Source organism: Pithys albifrons, chromosome 4, assembly GCF_047495875.1.
Source record: "Pithys albifrons albifrons isolate INPA30051 chromosome 4, PitAlb_v1, whole genome shotgun sequence".
Lineage (NCBI taxonomy): Eukaryota > Metazoa > Chordata > Aves > Passeriformes > Thamnophilidae > Pithys > Pithys albifrons.
The window spans coordinates 8,669,597-8,694,848 of NC_092461.1; the positions used below are offsets into that span (position 1 = coordinate 8,669,597).

The following is a 25,252-nucleotide window of genomic DNA, read 5'->3' on the forward strand; positions in this document are numbered from 1 at the left end:
TATCTGATTCTTGTGTGCGGGTTGCACATTCCAAAGAAAATCCATAATGGAAAACATAATTGCGATAACAAGCACCCTACAGGGATGCAAAATTCCTCCAGAGATTCATCAGGGGTTAATTGGGCTCTTCTTTGCACAGTTCCACAGAGCCATTCCTATTCATATCAGCTAAGAACTAAAGGCAAAGCAATAAAATTACCAACTAAAGCCCAGGTTCCTGTCTGTTCCTACAGCATGTTAACTTCTAAAGACAGAGCTCTGATTGTATTGCTGAGCCAAACAGGACGGCTGTTTTTAACACACTTCTAACTTATGGTAACCATTAACTACAACCTGACTTCCCATTACAACATACCACTGTGAACACATATTAGCATCTAATTGAATAATCTAAAAATGGTCATAATTCAAACTTATGTTTGTGTTTTTGTAATGGTTCTTACAGTCTTTGCTTCAGTACAGGAGAATATGCAAATCAAGGCTCTGTTTTAAAGCTCACGGTAAGATGGAAGTTTAAATGGAAATCTAATGGAGTGACAAAGGGGAATAAAGCCATATTGTATTTTTGATGCTACCCATGAGACATGATAGGAGTAACTAATAACAAGCTAACAAGGCTCCCTATCTCTAAACGTTTTCCAGCTGTGAGCCACTGAAAAGTCAAAAACCCTCTCTGAGTCAACATCAACTCACAATATACTCACATTGCAACTTTCTGTAATTACAATTCACAATTTCAAGCTGTATAACATTTTTCATTCTCCTTTTTATTTAAAGAAATAAAAGTATTTCCTCTCAGTGACATCATATGTTGTTTTTCAACTTCGTATATCCCAAAGCCTTCAATTTTGTTGTAGTTCTTTAAACATGAACATGTTTTTATTGTATTATGAAAGGCAACAAAGTGCTTGTTTGCACAGCATTATTGACAGGTTTGTGCATATGTTTGCACAGTGTTATTGACAGGTTTGTGCATATTTGCTTCTGGGGATTTTTATTTTCACTTACAGCCTGATTTTATAAAGAGTTTCAATTAAACCTATGGAAAAGTTGCTAGATGCCATTTTGTATATAAATATGGGTAATTCAGATTAGAATAAGTTAGTTTAAACAAGAAAATCAGTTTAAGCCATCTATTCAAACTGAAAGAAGAATATATTTCACCAATTGCTAGAGAACTGTCAAGAGCAGATAAAAAAAGATACCATACCTCAGGTAGAGGTTACTGTCTGTCCAGGGAAAAGGTCTGCTCCCTCCTGCTGAGTTACAGAATCATGGTGCTTCCAGGCCACTGCAATACAAAATAAGGTGCAATTGCTTAAAGTTGATTCAAGGTGTCATTGAGGTTTGCATCAGCTAAATAAATCCAAACTCTTTGAAGCAGGAAGGGAGAGGGGGGATTTAGTCAAAACTTTGGTAGCTCCCTCCTACAATGAAACAAGAACCCAAACACCATCAAGTCTGTCGAACTTACATAACTATTTGCACAAGGGGGTGTGAATTTCCTCAATATGTATGTGAAGCACTAAACTTTTCCCACTGCACCCTTTTTCCACATTATCCACTGGACAGCCCAAAAAAGGGCTTCATTGTAGGACACAATGTCTACCTGCTGAGGCTGGCCTGAGGTGTGACTCATTGCTGGCTTGCACATCACGTCCTTTTCATATTTATTAGATGGGTCAGGTGTTTACCTCCTGCATCAGCATCTGATGCAGACTGCTGCCTGGTTGGAAAAGCCATTAGTTTTCAACCAAAGAAGTTTTAAATCACCTGCCATTCATCAGACTGTTTCCCACCACTTAGCACAAAACATTTTGATGGATAGGGAATGGTGGGTTGTCTCTCCAGTGAATGTATAATAAGAATTATGTGTTTTACATGGGAGATGGGAATTCTTTCCTGCAGATACACATGTGCAGCCCTGCTGGTTTTCTTGGATGCTGCATACATACTTCTGAACAAGCAACCACCATTACTTCTCGCAGGCTCAGAGACTGTGCTAGCTTACTCCAGCAGGCTTAACAGTGTGCCAGAAATAAGTAACAGAACCCTTATTTAGGCAATTCAAGCAACAATATTTTTAATATCCAGCTCCCAGACCTTTGTTTCAATCCTCATTTCAAACACCAGAATTATCTGGAGTGAGTAATACAGGGAAGGCAATGGAAGGCAATGGCTGGGACATGTGTGGCAATTGCCCTCTGGCTGTCAGATGCGTTCGCAGCATATGTGTGTCTCTCGCTGGTTTTGGAAAGCCCCTACTACCCTTGTTGCCACCAGAGCACTAAGAGTTTCTTCTACTGATCAAGCTGTGGAGTTTTAAAGCAGAAGAGCTCATGCAGTTGCCCTTCTTGTGCCAGAATAGCACAGTTAGTAACCAAGGCACCTGTGCTGCACAGCAAAGATGTGATAGAGTTGCCAGCAGTGAGCTATGGAGGAGCTCAGCAGAAACCTACAGCCATGTTTCAAGGGAGCAACCTGTTTGCCTTATAAAGACTCTTAACATTGGGAAAAATGTCTTCATCTCATTTCGTGAATTATAATGAGCAACCACCTTTCGCATTTTTCATTTTAGCATACATCATAAAAAACCCTCCTGAAAACAGGAAAATTGAGGGCAGCAAGTAGACTGTATGCCAGCCATGCTTTCTTTCAGTCCCCATTCCATGGAAGAAAGGAAATTAATTTTTTTTTAAATTCTCCACTTTGACCTACTAAGCTTGTGGGTCATGACCCCCATTTGGGAAAAGCTGTACTTTCTCCTCTTCCTCCTGTCTCTCTCTCTCTCTCTCTCTTTCCCTCTCTCTCTCTCACACACACACACAAGCACACACATGCACTCTTGTGCACCATGAAAACATTACCCTAATGTCCACTGACAAAACAGTGCCTGAAGAAATGTGTCAAATATAAGCACCTAAATAATAGAGCCTACAAAACACGTCAGCCTCTCAATTTCAATTTCAAACATAGGTTAATATGAAAAAAAAAGTCCCCCAAAGCTGTACATTTTTACTAGACAGGCAATTCAGTATTACATAAATTGACTGAAAATGACTGAAAATGAAATAAAATGACAGCACCAAAGAGTAACCATTAATTCTGGGTTCTTTCCTTTCTAGGTCTTCACCCATTTTTCTTCCCTTTGACTTAATACTTGTATATTTTTCTCCCTTTTTTAGATGCTATCTTTGGCTCTTTCTTTACCTCTCTTTTCCGTATTTGCTTGACTTTCCTCTCATTTTCTGTGAAGCCTAACTCTGGGCTCCCCATGGAGCTCGTTCACAGTCAAATGTTTCTTAGTCAGTGAAACCTTCCACATCATCATGTTTTTCAGTGCAGTTCCTCCAGCTTTCATTATACCCTTGGGCTAAGGACCATGTGAGTCCCAGGTCTGGGGAAAGGAAGTTCACTCTTCCTGCCGTCCATGACATCTGCCTTCAAGCACCTCACTCTGCCTTCAGCTGAGTTTCTTGAATCCAGAATGGGAAAACTCCACTTTAGGTTCAGCCCATGAGTAAATTTCTTTCTCCTCTTAGATATGCCAAGTGTTCAAAATTTCTCTCCTGGGTCTGTTACTGAGAAGGCCCCAGTTACCAGTTGCAGAGAGGTTCTTTTTACTGTAGACAGCAACAAATAGAGATGTACCCTGTTCATCCCCAGTACATCCAGGTACACCATAAGTCTGATACGGTGATCCTACCTGGCAATGCGTTTCACCCTTCTCTTGCTGCATCTGTATTTAGCTGCACCTCCTGCTTTGAAAAGGAGCAAAATGTTAAATGGCATTGCAGAAGAGCAATTCCAATTCCTGAGCTGCACCTGAGGAAAAAAGTTCCTGTTTATCATGTTACTGAAATCTCCTGACTCCACACTAATTCTCAGTTTACTAATACTGATTCCATAATGTTACTGTTGATCACATTCAGCTGTCGTTGTTTTCCATCACTGCTGATGGTACAGAAGTAGTATTTTTCTAGCTTGTCATTTGACTTCAGCATGCTCTGTTCTCTACCTTCTTTTGGAATGCCTTTGTCATTTAATGTAATTCAGGCTGTTTATCAACCCCACTACTCAAGAAACACGGAGTTTGCTAGCCTAGAAAATATCCACTGCCCCGTGAAAAGCCATGACCATGCAGCATCACACATACTAGGAATGTATTCATGCCAGTCCAGTCCCAGCAGGGACTCATGTGCAGGTGCAAGTTAAATAGTTGTTTTGGTCCTTTTCACCACAAAGCATTAAATCTCCGGATCCCTTAATACTCCCACCCAGCCTCACAGCAGGCATGTCTGAAGAGACATTAATGTAAGCATCCTGTAATGCTGGTGAGGTACTTAGTTAAGCGTTCCCCTTTTGGGCCTCACTTTTGCTACTATGCACAATAACGCTCAAGGCTATGCAGCTGCACTCCAGTTCATGCAGGATCAGGTTCCCCTGCCCTCTTTCTCCTGGCTTAGCAATTCTTTTTTTTTCCCTTTTTTACTCTATACTCATACATGAACACTTCAGAGCGCAGAGCACTATTAAGCTCAAAGACAACATGCATGAGCACTTCATAGCTCTCTGCACAGCCTTTTTGCCAGCCTTTCCCTTCAAAGAGGCTGCTCCAAAAGTTGACTGAAGCCAGTGAAAGTCTCCCTGTTGGCCTTGGATCAGGCCCAAAGAAAGGGACACAATTAGACAGGAACAGAGGCACTAACGAAAGGCAGCTTGCCTGCCAGCAGGCAAAACGCAGCAAGACCTAAACAGAGAAAAGGAGTATTTGAGGGTCAAACTTGCAGTCCTTTGAGAGATGAGCCTCTGTGCGGTGGATGCCCTGCCAAGCAATCTGTGCTCTTTGTGACTTCCATTCAAGCAGCATGTCGAGGCACTCAGCTGTGGTTTTGAACAGTGAGGTGAAGACAGAGTGTGGGCACTGCCTCACTATTTTTAATTCATCAGATTTATTTATTTAATATATTTTTGCTGTCTTGTTTATTCTCTTTATTAATCTTATTATTACAAAGCATGATTTTTAAATGGCAGTGGGAAATATGTCAATTGAATGTGTTTGAGAGAGTCAAAAAATAATAAAAAATAAAATACAAATAAAGGCCTGTATTCAAATTTTTGTGAGGGGGTAAATGGGTATTGCTCTTTTCATTCCTATTTTTCTTCTGGATATACCAGTCAGCCCAGAAAGAGACATCTCAGAGCAATTCTTTCCATCCCTTTACCAATAAATAGGGCAATACAAGAGTTCTCACAGTTCAGCAGTTCTTACTGCCTGTTACTCAATAACTTGCAAACACACACAGTGTTACCACCTCCCAGCTCAAAATAAAGTTCATGCTCAATGCAGATTATCCCTGGCTCTCCTTTTTTTCATTCTGCTCTTTCTTTAAAATGTCTTCATTGGAATGGTTTTTCTACCTAGTTTAGATCTCAGTGCTTTCTACTCACATTAACATGCAATGAATACAAATGAACTATCTCATCTGAAACAAAATCCAACAGATCCTTTTATCAGAGTTGTAAGATGATGTGTTTGGATGAACTGTCTAGCAGGGTCCTGCTAGAGCTCTGGTTTGTTTAACTTTTTCAGCAGTTATCTGGAAGCATAAGTAGAAAAAAACATTAATTATATTAGCAGTTGACACCTAGCTGGGGCAGATGGAGGAAGATGAGAAGTTTATAGGGAAAATGGAAATCAATTTACAAGGATTTAAGAATTAGACAAGCATTATTCAAATGATGCAAATTTATAATCACAATATGTCAACAGGCAGACTTGTTTCTTATCACATCTGGATAACCTAATACTACCTTGGAAGATACTTTGATCAGAAGGAGAACGGTAACATCTTGCACCCAGAAAATGGGTTGTCCATTCTCTACGCAGTATTTTAAGTGCTATAAAAATTCATAGAGATGTGGAGATCACAACAGGGGGAAAGTGCTTACAACTGAACAGGAAAGAACACAAATGATGGAAAGACTTAAAACAGTACTGCACGTGCATTTTGCTACTTTAGCCTAATGAGAAGAATTGGGTCCAACTACTTAATGACTATAAGTGACCTGCAATGTTCTGTGCTGGTTTATTTTGTACAGAAATTATGGTTTACTGCACTGTATGTAAGGTACAGTTCACTGCAACACAGATTTACTTGCACGTGCAAAAGAAGAGGAGATATCTAGACAAAGGTTTCTGTCATGCACAACAAAATATAGCTTAGAAGTATCAATCTATAGTGGAATCCATGTGTCTTACAGACGGGACTGTGTAGGTGTTGGATATGGAATTAAGCCTCTGTGATGGAAAAGCTTTCCTCAGCATTGTCAGCTCTTGCACTATGAGCCATTGCAAGGCCCCAGAAACCTGCAGATATTGGGTGAAAGGTAGTGAGTGTTGTGAACCACTGCCTTGCTGGAGAGAGCCCAGCATATCACAGATGGTATGCACAGGAAATGGACTCTGTCCCATACCCAGCTTGAAGGCCACCAGACAGACATCAAATGAATGTCTGAGCCATAAATTGTCCGTGAAACTTCCTTCCTCTGGCTCACCATCACCAGCTCAGAGCTGCCTGTCTCCCCAGTCCTCTGTTTCCAGTGTCAAGGCTGCTTCTGTCCCACATGCACTTCTTTTGCCTCTTCTTTCAGCCTCACAGGCTCCCTGCCTCTAACACAACCCCTCGGCACATCGTGGTCTTTCCCCTTCTGCTCTCTAAGACTTCAGGACAAAAGTAAAAGTAATTACAATGTCTTCTTTCCTCCAAAACACACTCAGATCCCAGTGCCACTCATTTCACCATCAACCAGGTTTTCCTGGAAGCCAACACAACTGTGAATACCACAGCATTTTTTATCTTCCAGCCCTAAACATACTCTGTACAGTGAATATACCAGTACAACTCTGGAGACGTTAGGATGATGACAGTACGAAGATCATGTCAAAATTTCAGAATGCAGCCATGAGGGTTAAGGCATGATTCAATTGCCTCAGCACACGCTGGGCAGAAGTCTAGAGCTTAGCCTCATTAGATGCATATTCTCAAGAAGCTGCTCCAAGTTGCTTGAGCAGAGGTGGCTCAATCAAGCCTCCAAATCGGTGTCATGGGCAAGGTATCTCATCTCTGTCCATGCCTGTAGGAAAACCTCTAGGAATGAGATAGTACAGTGGAAAACTTACTCCCATTGTGATTTTTCTTTCTTATAATTCTGTGAGTGGAGGTAGGATTTGTACCCATTTGCAGGGATCCTAGCTTGACAAGGGCCAGCTGAACACACTGGGATTTTGGGCAGCACTACCCTTGCCCTGTTAACGTGTTCCCAAGATGCACCCTAGCAGAATTTGTCCCTATTGTCCGCATTGTCCCATCTCCCCTTCCTCCAAGGTAACAAAGTATGAGTGTCCAGGACTTCTACTGAGGTATCTGCACAGGCTATCAAATAGCTAACATGCTCCATGCGGAATTTCAGTATAGCACACATACACCCCCATGCTGGGTTATAGTCAGGCTGTATCCATACCAGGAAACTAGACCATTACAGCATTAGGACCAAACCTCCAGACCAGTTGGAGAGAGGCCAGAAAACACTGTGCTAGTGAATGACCCTCCTAAATGAGGTGGCAGGAAGCAAACTACCTACTGGGTGTGGTCCCTGGCATGCTCCAGTTGCCAAACCAGACCCAAAAATTGTTCAGACAGTTGCAATGGGCCATGTTTGTGCCAGAGAATGTTCTAGCAAAGTACTAGCATAGACAATCATCTTGCAGGGCCAAGGAAGACTGCCAGGCATGCTTGGATTTACTAGCATAGACTCAGTCTCAGCATCTGCATAACTATACAACAGCATCCCAGAATGTGACAAACACAGAGCTAGGAAAGGCTCAGATTGCATATTCTGTGTGGGAAGATGGATAGGTGCATACTGAGTATTTCCTTTCCACTTGATGTCCCCAAGGTGAGATGAAATCCATCAGCACTTTTTCCAGTATCAATTCTGTTTGGGATAAGTAAGAAAATATATTTGATTACCTTTTCCAGTTGAATTTCTTTGGTCTTAAGGTTACTTTTGAAGTTTGCTTACATTCTTCAAGACTGCTTCACCCATGTATCTGCTCTGGCTTTTTAGCAATCCTGCTTACCTTACTCCCACTACCTGAGCCTCCTTAGGCCACTACAGCTGCTTCCAAAGAGAGCTGAGGCTGTGAGGAATGTGGGAAGGACAAGAGCCAATGCTGGAAAAAACAGGGTTCAGCTTTCCCCTTCCTCCCAACTCCTGCCCCAGGACTTGTAACACTTGGCAGCACAAATAACACAGTCATAACCCGCTCATTCCCCCAGAAGGAGTAGTGGTTCACGTGGTGGCAATGGCTGAAGAAAAGGCTATAAGGCTGGTGGGGGAGATGGGAAATGCACCTAGGACATGCCACTTTCTACCTACCACTTCAGACTCCTCGCAGGTTGCTCACAGCAGCCCTGGTGTCTGCTCAGCCTGGCAGAGAAAGTGAGTCTCACAAGAGGTGGTGGCAATGGGAGAGAGGGACATAACCTCTCCTAAGAGAGGTAAAGAGGAAAATAAGCAAGCCTGAGACTACAAGGCAGCATCTTGAACATCTGTCTTCTCCCACATTTATTTCCAAGTATTCTCCTTGAGCTGAGTTCACTTCTTATGGAGGGAAGTGGCTCATGTAAGTGTGAACTGAAGTGCCTGTGTTAAAACTGGGGCTCTGTACTTCTCTCCCCATGAAATACATCTACCCACTCACTGGTTTGTCATTTATTGTTTTGCACCATTTACAGTTCAGAATATCTGCATCACTCAGCTAGTTTATATGCTCAGGAAAGCAGTAACTGTGGTGCCAGGACCAAATTTGCCTGCCTTTCTCTGCCACTATTTCCAATACAACGAGCATAAATGAATAAATGGAAATCCTATTCACTGAAATCCTCCATTCCTGCTGAAGATCAATGTACATCTTCAGATGCTGCAAGACAACTCAGAAATAGAGTCATATTCATCTGTATTTCACACTAACATGGCATCAGTGAAATTACAGCCCAGACTGAAAGGTTTGGATTTGTCCACTTGCTGCTGGCAAAGGATTGGTGAGTAGTTACCTCATTACAGGCCAAACACTGCATTGCTGACTCAGGCACAAAATGGGATTTTCAAAGTGCTTGAGGAACTTGCATCCCAGATGAAAACAGACCTTGTACCCACAGTCTCACTCAGGGTTTTCTTTGGCTTCAATAGCATGTAGGGACAGAAGTTCTGAGTTTTCTGACCCATGTCTCTTCCTGTCCCATAGACAATTAACTGAAGGAAAAAGTCACCCAGAGCCATAAGATGCAATCAAAAGCTGGCAATACTTTATAACTACAGGCTAGTCTGTAGACTAACTCTGACTTCTGAGCAGTCCACAAAAGTGACTATATTTTGTCTTTATAGTGATATCAACAGATAAGGAGGTATTGTTAAAATGCCTGGATCTCTGGAGCATGGTTGAACACCTAATCTATGAAGCTGTCAGATCCCAACCCACCTAGGGTTTTATGGGTCAAAAGTAGGAAGAAAAAAAAAAGAGGGGGAAGCCACTGGGTCAACAGGTACAAGTGAGCATAGCTCCATTAACAATTCACTAGGTACCTTATCTGTAGACTTGACCCAGTTCAAAAATAACATACAAGTTATGAACTTAAAAAAACTTCTACTGTCAGTTTTAACAAATGAAGCTGAAAATACTTTCCTCCTTTTCTTTAACTTGTATTATTTTTTAACTCAAAATTGATGTATACTTTGAACTATCAGTCAATCAGTGAATTCAAAGATGACAGGAGACATACCAAATACAAAGAGGTTCAGCCATGAAATCAAGTCCTATGGGATTACTGAAAAGGACTGGACAGTCTCCTGGTGCAAAGTGACTTTGATCCTTTGAAGCCATTGAATTCCACCTTCTGAGGCAGTTCTTGTTCAAGCCTGTCATCAACTGTTTGGTACCTACTACCAGAATCACAAAAAGTTCCTGGGCCTGACTGGACCTCAAACGTAGCACTGAAAAAAAAAAAAACAAACAAAAGGTAGAAGAAATCTTCCCCATCCTATGAAATGCAGAGAAGCCAAAGAAAGATGGAATAAGAAAGAGGGCTTTCCACCACCAGCAAAGAAGGCTGAGAAGAGACCACCACTCCTGTGACAGTTGAAGACTCTATGAAATGTAAAATAGCTTGTGGCAACTACCTGAAATTCACTTGCAATATTGGTGTCCTCATATTGCCTGGACAGATGATGAATCCACACTGCTTTAGCTCTGTGGCTCACTCTGGGCATTGTGCTCCAGCTCCACAGGCTGTCATTACATGGAGTACTGCTCCCTGTGCTGACTACATCTTCAGGGCAGAGTATCGGGGATAGTCAAGGGCCAAACTTTCACCTGGTGTAAATTGGCAAACCCCCACCAGCTTCCTTGAGACTTCACTGATTTACAGCAGCTGAAACTATGGCCACTGCTATGCTTAAAATCTGAGACAGGCTTTCATTGGACACAAAAGAATACACTTTGGGACACTTTGAAACCTGTGCTGTGTGCAAGCAAGGAGCTAAACGATTCCCAAGATTTTCTTTGAGTCGTATATAAGCACACGTTGTGCACCGAGTGTGAGTAGGTTTCACTGGACACAGAGACAGAATGCGCTCCCTGGGATGTGCCAGGGTGAAGAAGAGTTTTCTAAGTCACTTCATTTTTACTGGAAACTCTGCGCCAGTCCTCCCACATATAATGCACTGTGCACTCCTTGCGACCAGCACTGTCTGAACTTGTGGTATTTTAATAAACGTTCCTGCCAAGCCAAAGACGCCCTAAGACACATCACCTTTGTCAAGAGGAGGATCCCAGCTGCAGTGAAGTCCAGAGAGTGTGACCTCTGCTACAAACCAACACATAGGTATGTTGAATGAGTTCCTGTTAAAAATAACTGTTCTCCATACTGCCTGCAGTAGAAAGGGGCACGGGCAGTTTAGACAGTGCACATGAGGGTGACAGATCACAACAAAAAATCCTTTTGCTGTACATAGAGGAAAATGAAGCAGTACAAACGAATGTCTCTTTTTTTATTTCATAGGGACAGGTTGGCAAAAGCAGATTATTGGGTTCAGGCTGCACAGGAAAGAATTTTCTCTTTTTCTGGATTCCTGATTCATCTTCATTATTCAGTCACTCAAGCTTCCTTGGAAACAGAGTGCCACTGAGTTATTATGGCAGTCATAGATGAATTCACCAGAAAAATATATGTATAATAATGAAAGAAAGTAAAACTGCTCTCCTTGTGCAGCCCTACCGAGAGACAGCCAGACAAAAGCATGAAAAAATGGACTGTCTGGCCAAGAATGAAATTGCTGGCAAGTCTGGTTTCAACCCTGCTATTAGCTTTCTTGCAGCTGCTTCAACTACCCAGCAGTACTGAGATAAGTGCATGCTCTGAAGTTGTTGGGGGTTTTTTTAATTGATGGTAGTATATTTATTTGCTTATTAGCCTATTTCTAATTAATAATTTATCTGAAAGAACTTAGGAGCTAGCAGTCAGCCACCTTAACAAAACAAACAAGAAACCTACTAACCAAACACAAAAAAACACCAAACCCTAAGGGTTTTGATAGAGAACAAGGCACTGGGAAAAGTTCCTGCATTTCAGGATGAACGTTGTGTTTCCTCTGCGGGCAGAGCCCTCTCCAGCTGCATCACACATGGGGCAATTCTACTGTGCCAAAGGGGCAGGACGCAAGCAGCTGCACACGGGGATGGCTGGGGAAGGCAATGTGCTCTTGCAAACTTTTTCACTTGTGCAACAGGTGGGTGAGCAGAAAAGAGTGGCAGATGTGGATCTGCATCCCTTATGCTCCTGTCCTGACACTGCAGCCACCTCAATGACAAAAGGAGCTTTGAGCAAAAATGTTATGTATTTCAGGGAGGAAAGTGAGTGCCTGGGGTAAAGGCTTGCATCTTGCCTCTGTCCCAGGAAGCTCACTACTGAGTGCTCATGGATCAGGTCAAGGGAGGTCACACTCAGGATCTGGACCTCAGGAACATATTTCAGACCTCATGTGATGATAAGGCATGACACTGTTCTAGCGTTCAGGCTCACTCAGCTCACAGGCATGCCGTTAAGGTTTCCTCTCTGCAGAGGTGTAAAGCACTTCTGTTGCAAGCCCCGTAAAAGAAGGTACTGTTTGAGGGTGGAACAGAAAAGGTTATGGAAGATTTGCCAAGAAAGTGCCTGTGCTCTTCTCGTTCCAAAACACGGCAGGGCTTTAAAAAAAAAATTGAAAGGTTTCAAAAGGCATCCAGCGATTGTTTTTTAGGAAACAAAAGAAGTACTTATGGGTTAGGTTTTCCAAGTTACTGCATTAGTAGATTCACTAAACAGACAGCTTGATCTGGATGAGTCACACAGCAGAAGAGGAACAATGACCTGTGTGTTTCTCCAGTAAAATTTTTCATTGTCAATAAAGACTTCTTTTTTTAATATAATTGCATTTGGGCAGCCAATCAGGAGGGTGTGGCTATCAGAAGATCACCCCATCCCCCAGGGAGTCAAGTATTTGGCAGGGTGTCAGAATTTCAGGATACCCTAAGGCAAACCACAGCACCTTAAAATAACTTCAACACACCTCGTATCATGCCTGGATGTTGAATCAGCCCAGAGATGTCAATCACATACTGCATTCATAGCAAAATCACCTCAGCTGCTCTGATCCTCACTTTTGAACTTGCAACTTCCCTTTACAGGAATCAGAGCTCTGTGTGTGTGTGTGTGTGTGTACATAATTCCCCAGTCTTCACAATAACAATTCCACCCTTTGAGCCTTTTTATTGGGAAACAACCCTTGCAGAATAGCAAGTTCCTCTTTCACAACAGCTGCTGAAAGGAGGCAGCGCAGCTTGGCAGTGGCAGTAGGAGACAGCAAATCTGAGTCTTCCTCTCAGAAGTTTATAGGGCTTTTGTTACCGACAGGCCTGTCAGTGTGATTTAACCCCACCTAGTTATCCTCAGCTTGGCCTCTCTACCTTTTTCAGGAGTATCTGTTCATGAGATGAGCAGGCCTCAGTTCTCTGAGAGCTTGGCTCGAGACGCTAGGTCTGGTTTTCAGAGAGTCTCAGGTTCCTCTGGTATTATACTGTGCTGTGGTTGTTGCTGTGGTGGTTATTTATCTGCACTGCCACAGTGTCCCACAGATCATGCCGTCCTGCGTCCATCTGTGCTCTATATCCTTACTGACTGTTCAGCTTCTTTGGAGAAGCACTCAAAAACAAGGATTCAAAACAAATACTATTTCATAAAGTATCTGCCATACTCCTTCATACCTTGTTTTCTCCAGCTGTAAACTAAGAGTGAATACAGATGTGTAAAATACTATGGGATGCATAGATGGCTGCCAAGCATTTTGTAAACGTAGTACAGTGTTCCAGCTCTTCAGTTTAGGAACACATCATCATCTCTGTTTCACCTCCCTGTCACAGCATCCCTGAATCTGTGGTCTAACAATCACATCGAATTCCATGAAACTAAGTAAAAAAAAAAACCAATCACATCAAATTCCATGAAACTAAGTCCAAAAAATTACTTGAAAATACAAATAAAACGTGGATTATTGTGTTACTCTTTCTGGAATGCAAATAATCCATTGCTTCACATTAGGGCAAGATACACGATTTCAGAGATGAACTTCAAGTTTTTGTTGTGGGCTTGGAACTTCCGAGGTTGAGGCACTTGCCTTAATTTTTGAAGACCACTAGGTGGAAGTGCTGCTCCATCTCAGCCTTGACAACACCAGGCCCTCTGGAAGTGGCAGCCAGACGCAGGTCTAACCTTCGACAAAGAGAAGTGAAAGATGAGGAACCAGAAGTCCCTGTCCTCCTTTTTTCAAAATCAGAGATTTGGTCCCAGTGCACACAAGTGTGGCAGGAAACATATATCAAAGTCAATATATAATGAAATCATAACAACAAGGCTTGTGACACTGAGTCATAAAACCTGGAACGTGCCATCAGAAGGAGAGGCAGATTAATTTGTCAAGTGTGCCATAACACAAGCCATTTATGAATTATTAGTAATTTATAATGCACTTCTAGAGGGGTGGGAAGAACCTGAGGAAACTGATGTGCTTTCCTGGCTTTTCTCTAAAATGACAAATGTCTTCTCTATTCTATGTGCTCTTTTCAAATTCCCAGTATCGAAACTCTCCCTATAAGCCTTCTTAGTACAAGGTAACACTATACCTTCTTCTTCTGCTCTTCCCAAAATTAATTATCTCCTACAGCAGCTGGCCAGGGCAGGGCCTGCCAGAAGGCAAGCTCCTGAGGTAAAGTCCTCTCCTAAGTTTGTCTGTCCAAAGCCATTTGTCCTACAGCCTCACTCCGAGCTGACCCAGTAAAACCAGACAAACAACTCACAGCCATCACCCTCCTCCCTGCTGCCTTCTTCCCCTCCCCTCTGCCCTCCGTGCTCTCACTTTCTCACCTCAGCAATTTCATTTTGCTCACTCTGAAATCCTGGGACCTCCAGGCATTTCATAGGTCCCTCACAGACCAAAAGCAGAGGAGGATAATCCAGAAGGAAAAGACAAGAAAAATGGCAACACAGGAGGGTTAAAGGCAGACTGAGCCTAGCAAGCATCGTCTAGACTTTCAGTCTCATGATTCAGTGTGTCTGATGTAAAAGTATTTAAATAAGAGTTATGTAAATAATATGGCAGACAGATAGATTATTTAATATAATCAAAGTGAGATAAGGCCCCGGCCCCAATCCTTCCCTGAAGTAAGGCTGCTTTGTGCCATCTTCACAATGCAAACAGCCCCGAGGCTGGAAGACCCAGCCAAGGGAGGATCACCCCAGTACAAGGAGATAGTCTCCTGGCTTGCCACCAGCACAGAAGCTCCTGTACAGCTCCTCTATCCCTAAAGCCAAGCAAAGAGGCATTCATGAGAAACCTCTCCATCCAGCTGATCCTCATTGTCATGTTAGTAGTGACAGTGAGAGGCCAGGGATTGTTTGGAATAGCCTTCCTCTAAGCCACACTAGAGGCTTTTGCCTACAACTGAGCCAGCTAGAGACTGTGACCAGTGATAATAAAATGAGCAACCTTATTCCTCACCTCTTCACCTTCCAGCAGGGTTAGCCTCAAAAACAGATTTGAAAATGGCCCATCAGACAGAATAGCACTTCCTTCTCATTACCCTATTACCACCTTTAGCATATTCATCTGAGTTTTACCTACTTTTAAATGTCCCAGGGCATATCTGCACCACAGCAGTTGCATGCAGGATGGGCCCAGCTGAGCTAGCTTCAAATCACCTTACTGGGGGACTGATGGCAATGTAAACACAGGAGCACAGAATTGTTATGGTCTGCAAAACCTGCTGGAGAAGCCAGCCCTGTGCACAAGCAGCCAATGACCCCAGTATCCTGTGCAAGCTTGAGGCTTGCTTGAGTTTGTTGGCAGGAGCAGTTACAGTGCAAATGTACCCTTGTGTAATGTATATCCCCACCAGCTCTCCTAGGACACAAGTATTCCCACTAATTTGATTTGGTTTAATTTCACAGTGGAGTAAAGCCATTTTCTTGATGCTGCCCCTCTCTTTTCCTTTATACGTATAGGCCTGACTTGACAGTCCCTATGCTAAAATCAACATGCAGGCAAGTTTAAGTAAAGTTTAAGTAAGGACTGTGCTGCTGGCACTTTCCACAGTACCACACCTTCTTACTTCTTCCCATTCAGGTCACTCCTAACTCTCCCAACTACACTTTTTTTTTTCCCCTTAAGTTACTTGGTATCTGCTCCATTTAATCTTCTCATCCACTTTGAATGAGACCGACCAGTCAGGCTTGCAGACACAGCCTGACCCACAGATAATCCCTGCAGTTGCATGACCATGTCAGTGTCAATTAGGGACAGTTTGTTTGGGTTTTTTTATGACAGGAGGATTAAACCTATCAGGTACAGGTGCATTCAGGTACAAATATTTTTTGTACAGGTACACCACAGTCTTCCTCCCACACGGCCATGCAGGGGTGTTGAAGGAATGCAATGGAAGAGAGCACTGGGTTTTTTAAATATGCATATCAAGCATGCATGGCTTTTGCACACACACAGAACCAGGGCAAGCACTCATGGGGTCTCTCCCTCTCTATCACAGTCACTCACTGGTGGGTAACAATTTAATGCATCTTCTTTCAGCCTGCAGACAACAGTAACCATGTAAAGGCAGCTTGAATGAGGAACAGATTTGCTCAGACGTCCTCCACTCCAACCTTCTACCCAAATTAATGTTGGAGTAGATAAGGCTGGATAGTGTTTCCCCTCCCTTTTTCAAACCTTTCCTTAGTTTAAATGATCTGACTCATCAGCAAAGATGACAAAATGTCTATTCTCCCTCCCTGCCCACCTCCCCCCTCCCCCCTCCCCCCCCAAATATTTTGGCGTGATTTTGCCCTCAAATTAGGGTACTCAATCCATGCCAGTTGGAAAAAAAATGGGATCCCAGCACACTCATTGTATATGATTAGGATTTGGGGAGGGTGCAGAGCATAACATCATCATAGGGAGAAAGTGAAAACAGCCAAAGGAAACGCCTACACTCTTCCTTTACAAAAGCTGCTTGTTGTGTCTGTCTGAACAATTGTTAAAAAACCTGGAGGGGAATTAGAAGGAAAAAGATTACCAGCTTTATTAAGAGCAAAAGATTGATTGAGCAATTGATTGCACTTAATTGGAATGGTGTGAGAAAGGGAGAGGATTTCAGAGTTGTTGGGTTTTCTCCTGGTCTCGTAGAAAGTCCCACTACAGAAATGTACAAGCAGGAGATTGGGCTGCCGAGCTGAAAGCTTAGGTTTGTTCCTTCTCACAGGGCATTGCTTGCCTAGAAGCAGCTGGCTAATGAGACCTACCCCTTCCACAGCACTGCCAGTTGCAATATTTGAGGCCTCAAAAAGGAGAAGGAACTTAAGAGTCACAAGGTTAAACTACAGAGGTTGGTTTGTTCATGTTTCTTCCCAGAGCTTTTCTTCTTGCTTCTGAAGTACACTCACACTCATAGGGTGCTTTTCTCTCTAAACAACAAGGTCTAGAAACTTTTTTTTAAGAGAATGGCAAGATTCTTATCTCATGAATCCATTTCAGGATTGGAGTTCTAAAAAGTGTTCTCCAATTCATAATAATAAAAACTGGAAGCACTATATTACTAAAACCTCAGTAACCAAAGGGATGCATTTTCATGAAGTAGAGACTTCATTTTCTAGAGTTATGCATATAATAATGAAGCTGTAGCACAAGAGAGAACTAGCTCAGAGTTTCATAATCTTTCTCCCCAAAACAATCCTCAAGGCGAAAATGATAATGTGCACGAACAGTTAAAATAAAAGCAAACCCTGAGCTAACCCCTTTGAGTGAACCAATTCCTGTTGTTGTATTGTTATTACCTTACTATATATTACCTTAATTTTCCTCTTAAGCAGCAGGAAGGACAGACATTCACAGTGCACAGATAAGAGTGTGATTTCCAGTGAAAACAAAGGTTCCAGCAGTTACATTTGTATTTGCTTTGTTTAAAATCAAATTACAAGGTACGTGGGCCCCAAACTTATCTAAAGGGTACATTCAGTACACAGACTTGTGGAGTCATTGAGGTTGGAAGGTACCAAATCAACATTGCCTTGTTTTGCCAGAGTGATCACTTCACATTAATGAATATAAAGCCTTCTTGCCTGTGAAGGCAAGGAGTTGAACTGGATGATCAGGATGCCCTGTGTGTGGTTATGTTCTAGCTTCCCAGATGCTGGCAGCTGGGACCCGGTAGAGCTGCATGTTCCAATGATGCATTTCATGTCCATTAATCTAATTTGCCTATTCTAAGCAACAACAGAAGCATTACCCAAGTACTTGTGGATGAGCAATCCCAGTAAGAAAGAAAAACAAGAGAGAACGCAGGAGCAACACTCCAAGAGAAAATGGACAGCTCTGCAGATTGAGGCAATAACAGATGGTTGTAAAAATGGTAGGACTAAACATCTGCCTTGTTACCTTTCTCCTCACAAGACCTAGGAGTTGTCTTTTGTCCTGCTCCACAAAAAGAAAAAAAAATCTGAAAGCAAAAGCATTAAAAGCAGCACAAATTTCTCCACTACCCCTTCATGTTTTCCAGTATGAGCCAAGAGCCACACAGATACAGCAAGAAGACTAAGGAAACAAATAACACCTTTTACAGTGACATTTTTCTTATCAAATTCCTTAAGACTGAGAGACAAAGCAAAGGAGGAGGAACCAGCATGGGCTCGTCTTTCTTTGTCAGATACACACATTCTGTGCCAGCTGTCACTGTTGCCAGCCATCACTGTTGCCAGCCTCCTACAGCCTTCCTACAAGCCTCTTCAGAGTCATCTTTTCTGCCCATCTCCCAGGAGTTACCATTTTCCCAGGTCTGCCAGATGAGCTGCTCATCCAAGCACTCCCTTGTTCATTCCAGTAAAAACAAGCCAAGTCAGCCAGTGTGGTTTACCATGTAGATCTTTCCTAACCGAGTTCATTGGGATGGAGATGGGTTGGTAAACTGTAAGGTGAGCAATTCCACTAACAAACCTGATAAATCAGTGACCTCTGGCAGGAAGACAATGATCAATGACAGGAAAAATCAACCCTGACAGCCAGTAGAGTCCATATAGTTGAGATTTTACTATTTACTCTATTTACTCTGTGCCCACACTGCACAGGACCACTGGAGCAGTCATGCACTAAATTCTTCTCTTTTTTTGCAAATGGCCACATCACTCTGCAGCTACAATTATCTGTACCTAGTGCTCGTTAAGTGCTTTGAAGATTAAAAGCACAGATACAAGTGTTAAATATTGTAATTATTCCTACTACGTAACATTGCTGTTCTGAAAGTAGGGAGGGGTTGTTTTTTCGTGCTTGTATGTGGGAATACCATGACAGCTGCTCCTTTCTGTAAGTGAATTGCTGCCAAGGATCTTGATAAGGGATTGTGCTTGAAGGAAAAGGACTGAGTCTGGGAGTTTTCTTGGAGTGCTGCATACCGCAGTGAAATTAAACTGTGCTCCTACCAGGCTTCCACTGTCAGAGCTTATTCCTATACGTGCTGATTACCTTGAGCTGCCTCTGGCTCCGGGAGGAGAGGAGGTGACTCTCTCCAGCACAGCAGGACTTGATCCTACAAGCAGCAGCAGAAGGAAACACACTCACCTCAGACAAACAACTCAGGAGCAGCCCTGCAAGCAGCAAATCCCAAAGTCCATGTTTCTGATTTATTCAGTTCACACTTGAGGCTTTAGGAAAGAGCTGTCCCTAAATAAGGCCAGGGCAGGCAGTGGCTGAGTCTCTTCTTTTTGTTACGGACACCTTCTGACCTTACAGCACAGCAAAAAAAGGCCTGAATCTGAACACAGTTTCCCCATACTGTGCATTATTCTCCTGAACTGTCTTCCTGGCACTGACTCACTGAGCCTACATGCCCAGGGGGAGTAGTCAAGGTAAAAGCCCCTGGGTTTACTCCATTCCTCTTTATTGCCAGAAACAGGTGGGAGGATGAGGCTGTGAGAGCAGCACGTAGTTTATTACCACTTTGTAACTGCTCCAAATTACATCAGGAGCTGACCTGACACCTAGCTGGCTTTCTGCAGCCAAATACAAACAAACCTGGTCTGAATTTGGGTCATATCTGAGGACAAAGCCATGGGTGACTGTTTCAGTCTGTGGCATGGAGTTAAGTATATTTCTGTGCGCTTCTGGTCTCTGTGACACAGCACATACAGCCAAGGGCTGTAGCATTTAATCAAACAATGCTTCTCTATGTGTACTGGGAATTCATCTGAGCTAAGACTCAAGAGAAATCCTATGAACTGCTGTTTATATGTCTCATACCCTCCCTCCCTGACCTGCAACATCCCTGACCAGATTTGAACCTCTCTGCAGGAGGTTACAAGTAGATCCCATGGTGCAAGAAGAAACGATGCTATGACCCATGTCCTTCACAATGTCAGGTAGCTTTTGGGAACAGATGGAAACTAAGAAAGGCTGAGGAACAAGGACCCACCTTGTCTCCCCTTTCTGCACTCTCACACACACAGTCAGTCCTGAACAGGCAAAGCCACAAAAAGGGTGCATCGTTCCCACTGGAAAAGCAAATAATGTAGTGAAGTAAGAGCCTGAAATCTTACCCCCTCAAAGAGGATAAGCGTAAGTACAGATAGTTGCTGATGGTGTATGGAGTGGGTGTGGACAGAATGAAAACAATAGGACCCAGTTTAAGAGGTGTTCAAGTACCTACAGCTTTCTCTGATTCCCATGAGTTTTGAAGGTGCTCTGGGTGCCCATAGTGCAATTCCACAGTTGTGTTTTAGCCCCATAGAAGCCCTTGTTTTAATCTGAAACCTACTGACAGCAACAACACTGGATTCTGGGATCAGAAGGTCATTTGTGAAAGGAGGCATGTCTTTGTACCTTCAGTGTTTTATGAAGAAAGTAGACTTTTCTGTCTTTCAAAAGGGATGAGGAGGACAAAAAAGATTTTATTAAAAATATATATTTACATTAGAACACTTTTAAGCTCATGTGGTAGCATGGGAGAAGGCAGGAAGGTAGCAGAGGATGAAGAAGTAGAAAAAAGAAGCCTGGGTGTGTCATAGGGGAAGGGAAAGGTTGTAGGAGGAAGCGTGGGAGGCAATGCAGACAAGCTCAGTAAATTGCAAGGCAAAATGTGGATTTTGTCCCCAAGCAAAACACCTCTGTTCTGCTGTAAGGTCAAGTTAATAAAGACAGCTCTTCAGAGACTCTGCCATCTGCCTCACTAAGAGGAAAAATAATTAATAAGCACCTTCTGTCTGGCAATCAGCAACTATTTGCATCATCATATATGGAAATGGAAGCCTTCCTGATCACAAAGCACAGCTTCTCTTTAGCGGTGGAGCTTCTGCTCATTTAGCTTTGTAGGTAGCTGCTATCTACAATGCTGCACCTGACTTGGAAGAAGTCCCTTTCAGAAGCAGCTGAAGGTGGGCAGCATCCACTGTATGGGCTATAAAGGAAAACTCACTGAGATTTCCAGACTGTCTGCAGGCATAAAAGCCAAGCTCCAGTATTGGCAAAGTCTTTACAATACAGGATTTGCAATAAAATGTAAGCATTGCTAGCGAGATGCAAAATTCACAGTGAGTTCAGTAACTAATAGCACAACTTCCTTTGTTTGCTATGCAGAAGACACATGTAAATTAAACTAATCTGGTGCTTGTCCAAGTCACTGCTAAAAACACTTTTGACAAAAGCTGACCTCTTTGCTCCTGAATAAATATTAGCAATTTGTTTGCGCATTGTCCAGCCAGTTTGGTAGACAGGCAAGGAAAAACGACCAAAGAACTTATTCAGTCATTTTTTTTCCTCCACCAATTGTCAAATAAATTATTCACAAATACAAGCTTCCATCATTCATCTAGCACTAGACTAAACACTTTCTACTAAACTTAGTTTTCAGCATCGTGTTTCAGTTTATAGTTACATTTTTCCCTGGGCAAAGGGAGCCAGTCATTAGACACCTCTCATAGATTTCTACTAAACATGCTTGATTAAGTCTTTTAAGAAGGAGTAGGTGTAGGAAATTGTGCTTTAAGTCAATGGGAACATTTCCATTCACTTCAATGGGAAATTTGTTGGAAGAGATAACATTATTTTGAAGAGTTAACGAGCATATTTAAGTTTGCATTAAAAAACTATGTATCCCTTGCACACTGCACTTTGTGAGTAACAGTTTTCAAACAGAGTAAGAAACAAACCTCAATGCTTGAACTGCCTAAACCAGCAGTTTTCTGTAACACCACTCCATGCTGCTACCTGGCACATAATACACATACATGAAATCTAGCAGCATCATCCAAGTTCTAGTCTTGCTCACTCTCCAGTGGCTTAACTTCTGCGAGTATATTCACCATGGTGGTGCTGAGCTGGCACAGGTGCTTGTCTTTAATTTCTTCAAGCCAGAGCCACAACTGATGCAATTCAGTCTAATGGCTTGAGGATCTGGCCTCATTTGAAAGGGAAAGCAGAATATGAAAAGAAAAAATAAAATAAAATAAATTTAAACATTAGTTTCAAACATGAATTTCTGGATTGATTTACTGTAATGCCACACAACCATGCAAGGTCAGGATGACACACACACACAAGAGACCTCTGAGACAAAATAACTACTTGAAACTACTACATTTGGAATTTCTATGGGTAGGCAAATTGAAAAACAGGCACACATCAGAAGCACACCTTTGCTGCAGGTCAGCAAGAAAACTCCATGTCATCATTTTCTTCAAAGAGGTTTAGACGGCTGCTGCCATTCCCCTAAATCTAGGAGAAAGAGGGATATGATGTACTGTTCAGTCTATGCAAATCCATGATGAACACTATTGAGTGCAACACCTGTGTTCACCTCTGCAGAAAGTGACCATTTTAATTGAGTGGTTACCATAAACCCTTCTCTTCCAAAGGAAACAGTCCATTTTATACCCAGTCCAATCAGTTCCAGATGAATCCTTGGAGAGTATCCCTCAAGAAAATGATGCTCATTCATTATTAGCACATCAGCTCAAGATCCCAGGCACAGCTAGACAGTGTACAAATGTAGAACAGAAGGCAGTCCCTACCCTGCTGAGATTACAATCACAGAAGTCATAAGGGAAAAACAAAACAAAACCAAAATAGACAAACAGGCTCAGCAAATGTTGAAAGCTAGAGGTGTGGTGGAGGGCTCACATTCCTTCCCTTAGTGTGTAGAGGCAAGACATGCCCAGCCTCTGGAGGGAAGTAAATGCTTGGAGAGATATGAAGCTCATCCCATGACCCAGGCTGGCCATCCATGTCATTGTAACCTTATTTTACAGAGCACTCTCCTACTCAGAACAGTTGCTTCAGTTGTAGCTATGCCCATGGTGAATGTTAAGCACAAGACATCTAGATGCAAGACTCATACCTTTCTCTCCTTCTTCACTCAGCACACTTGGCGAGTTCAGCTGAGAGCTTTCTGAGGACCAGTGTTTAGAAGTCTTGCTGTCTGCACTTTTTTCCTCCAGAACCTGTGCTTTAGACTTTCAAGCTCAAGGCCTGAGTAACAAGGAGAGAGGCAGTAGCATTAAAAGCTATTTGACTACTGCCAAAATATGTCACTTCAAGTCGCTTCATACAAAAACCATGAAGATCTTGCCAGAGTTGAGACCTGTAAAACACAGAGATGTGTGGTGCAGAGCTGATAAGAACTTTCCCTTCAAATTTATCCCAAAGCCCAAGAGATTATCTACTGGATCAGACCCTGTGGGTACTTAGACGCCACTCTGCCTACTTTTTGGATCCCACTGGGATTTAGGCTGAAAGCAGGTGCCAAGATGCTCTGACTCAGGCGGTTGCAGGCATGCCCAGCAGCAGAGCTACCAGTGCCCGGGGAACATGCAGGTAAAAGACAGAGGCACCGATCAAGGCTGGATGCCTTCAGGGTTAGATGGTTGCTTGGTGTGGGACAAAGGGGCATTGCTGTGATTTTGGATTCTATGACCTGAACTCCACTTATGCCCTGTTGCAAGTGGGAAAGTTATGTTCTGAAGCTGGCCCTTAAAAAAGCCATGTAGGTTTCCTCCACACTGTTCTCTCCACTTAATTTAAGTGTGCCTAATCAGGAAATCTACTTAATTGGAATATCTCCCTTAAAAATCAGGGGTGCTTACTAACAATGACTGCATCTTGATCGGGATGGTAATATCACTTAATTGGGATGCCTTCAGGTATCTTAGTGGTTTGGGCTTTTTATGTCTCAAGCTCAAGCTAGTTTTGTCTGTCTGCTCCTCATAAAACAGCTTTCAGTTCCTCCTTAGTAATGATATAGGCAAACGATGATGTAAGTTACTTTAACATTTTTTGCTTCTGGCTGTTGGTTGGTGTGGGAGGGGCAAATTACCTGTTTCTGTGGGTGTTCTTGCCACAGGGACGGTTATGGTAGCTGCAGTCTCCAGCCCATGCAAACACTCCTGCCTCTGTCAGCCTCCCTGTCACACAGGCTGCACACTGCAGCTTTCCAGAAGGCTTCAGTGAATAGTGAAATGCTGTTTTCTGCTACCTGGCAAGCTCATGTAAACTGGGGGAAAGATACCAACCAGAGTGTCCTATCCTGAGTGTTCTGTTTGTAATTTACTGTTTCAATGTTTGCAGCATCCACAACTCTTGAGAACAAAAATCATGTACTAAAGGAAAGCAAAATACCTGTCTCCCTACTAAACCAACCACACCACAGTTATACGTGTATAATTGGTTTTGAATGTAAACCTTGGCTAAGAATCTCTGGCTGTATTTTAGAGGTTACCCAGTTAAATAGAACTTTTTTTAATAAGCCATTGGGAGTCCTTTTCTTCATGCTACATGGTCTTAAAATATCAGTATTTGTATTTATCAAGTGTAGCACCTCTAAATCAATCATCTACACAGAATACAGGCTGGCAATCTCTTCTGCTTTGCAAAATAGGGGAACTGACCTTGTCTGACTTGTCTGATACCATCCTCACACACAAACATTAGCCATGTTGCCATCACAGTTGACCAGTTAGTCTCACTGGGACAGGAACTGGGGCATGAGCTGAGCAGTTTGGTAGGTGATATGTCAGAGCCACACATCCAGGACACAGGGGCTGAATGAAGGGGGCTAATGCCACTTCAATAAAAAAATCAACACTGAAATCTTTGCTTTTATTTGGTCTTTGAGAACAAAGAAGGGACAGTGTTGGGGAGACACTGAAATACATCCTGCTAAAGCCCTTTTCTGCTTCGGTGCAACTTTTCTGTTCAAATCATGCCTACCAACCTTGTGGAAGCAGAGGAAGGGGAGAAAGAATCAGAAACTGTAGATGTAACACACTCAGGAACTGAATCATGACTTCTTTTACCTTGAAATGGCATGCTGCTTCACTCTGAGGGCAGAGGCCTACTAGAAAGAGGGGCTTGCCTGGGGTCACAGCCCATGGGACTCCTGCAGCTGCAATTTTCACGTGTTTGTTACACAGGGTACATTTAAAAACTCATCTCTTTTGTGCGTTCCCTGTGGTTTATGGAAAATAATATCTACATCTTGATAGCTCTACTTTTTAAACCGTTCTCTCACCTCTTTTTACTGTACTTTACTTTTTGCAGAGTGAGACATTGTTTTCTGTATGTAAACAAT

At 42.7% G+C, this 25,252-nt stretch overlaps 1 long non-coding RNA gene across 2 annotated transcripts in view; it reads right to left on the minus strand.

The window, feature by feature from the left end:
- The window catches only part of LOC139671095 (uncharacterized), a 31,958-nt gene extending 12,656 nt beyond the window's left edge, over nucleotides 1-19,302 (minus strand). The window contains exons 1-3 of one of the 2 annotated variants that reach the window (XR_011697673.1): nucleotides 19,255-19,302; nucleotides 13,774-13,863; nucleotides 1,211-1,291 (exon numbers count right to left, since the gene is read on the minus strand). This is a non-coding gene — a long non-coding RNA (uncharacterized lncRNA). Of the gene's footprint in view, nucleotides 1-1,210; nucleotides 1,292-13,773; nucleotides 13,904-19,254 lie in introns of those variants that run through there. The other variant, XR_011697672.1, reaches the window with a different exon arrangement.
- Nucleotides 19,303-25,252: the final 5,950 nt, after the last annotated feature.